Raw genomic sequence first — 1808 nt, 5'->3', positions numbered from 1 at the left:
GATCCTCGGCCAGCTAGTCCTCCTCCTCGCTCCGGCATTCCGAAGTCAAGCGCTTCAATGTTCTAGGGATGACGTGATTTTTTTTTGACGCAGAAATGTTTGTCGGATATTTTGTTGTTGCAATTAAACAGATTCCGCAGTGCGTTGATATAGCCAGCTACCACCTACTAATACACCTCATACACCTCTGCCCTAAATACTTGGTTCAAAGTGTTCAGTCCAAGGTGGTCATATCAAGCACTCATTCGAGTAGCAAAGCATACTTATCGTTAATAGTGGTAATCACCTGGGTATAGTAATAATATTAATCAATAAAACATTCAATTCAGTTTTTTATTTAATTTTATGTTAAAAGAGTTTCCAAAAGTGTTTTCCTGACTACATCAAATATTTTTTGATAATATAATTTCTTTAAATTCTTTAAATCTACAAATTCTGGTTTAATGTATTATAGGAGTGAGTAGAAGGTTAAAACATTATTTTTTTATTTAAAATAAAATTAAAATTTTGATTCCATCATTTTTATGTAATTCTTTTTGTAGAGTATTCAATACTGGCAACTTCGTATTTTAGTTTGATTTCCCATGCTGTTTTTGGTTAATTTCCAACATACCAGATTGATTTCGCGCGTAAATTTAAACGCACTTTATTACCTTTTTGGAAGAACGTTGCTTCAAAACGGAAAATCGAAGGAAAACCTGAACGGACCTAAGGGACAGCCTTGGGGGGAAAACTGGCAGTGCATTTTCCCAGCCCCAAAGATTTTCCCCGGCACGTCGGGAAACTTATTATGAAATAAAAAAACTAATACTTATTATGCCAGGCGAACATAAAACGAATTTTAGAGTCTAGAGTTCCCATCTGCAAGGGCATGAAAGAGTCCTGGCAAAGACACTAGAATAACAAGATTCGTAACGACCATACATTGGTTTGGCACTATGCAGCCACTTTTTTAGTGACGGCCAAAATTGCTCTCTTTCCGCTCGCTCACGCTGAGAGCGTAAGAAATCTAAAAATAGAATTTGCTTGCTTGTGTGAGTAAAAACAAGAGACGAGAACGCGTATATGTGTGCGTGTTGTGGTAGAAGACGATTTTCGGGCCGAAATAAATTCTGATCAAAAAAACGAATTTACATTATACATATTACGGTAGTTTTTTCCCATTTCGTAGCAATATGATAAAATAAAATAATTTTTAAAAAATTAAAGCTTTTTAAATTCGTTTGTTAAAATCGCCGCTCGAATTAGCTACCGTTTACACATTTATATTTATTTTTAATTTTATTTTTTCTCTCATCTGACAATTTTTTAAAAGCGAAATATTTTTTTTGAAACACTTTTAATCTTAATGTTACATGATATTAAGTCAAATGACTTAATAAATGTACTAAATAATTAAAGGAAGAACAATAGAAATTATTATAAATTATAAATTTTCCAAAAAGAAGACAGTACGTTGAGAAATAAATATTTCATAAAAATAAATTTATAAAATAAATAAACATATAACTGTTTATTCCAAAAGTCATATCATATAGAATAATTCTAGTGTCTTTGCATTGGTCATATCTTGAGGCACGAAGTGCGGACACAAGCACTCAACAATTATTGCCTAATTAATTTTTCACACGACGCAAGAATAATACTCTAATGACAAATATTCTTATATAGTCATTTTTTTAATTTATTTTGTGATAATATGTACATAGATTTGGCTATTTCTAATCTATTTTCAAATAATAATAACGGTAATGCAATGCAAAGCAAGAATTTTTCGCATGGTGCCAATTGATCAAAAATAATATAGA

The 1808-nt window shown here is 31.6% G+C and overlaps 1 annotated feature.

Annotated features, from left to right (window-relative positions):
- Positions 1-886: 886 nt before the first annotated feature.
- Positions 887-1808: part of a mobile genetic element that runs on past the window's edge.

The sequence above is a fragment of the Drosophila melanogaster genome, chromosome Y, assembly GCF_000001215.4.
Source record: "Drosophila melanogaster chromosome Y".
Lineage (NCBI taxonomy): Eukaryota > Metazoa > Arthropoda > Insecta > Diptera > Drosophilidae > Drosophila > Drosophila melanogaster.
Note: the sequence above shows the minus strand (reverse complement) of the source record. Positions and strands in the feature narration are given on the sequence as shown.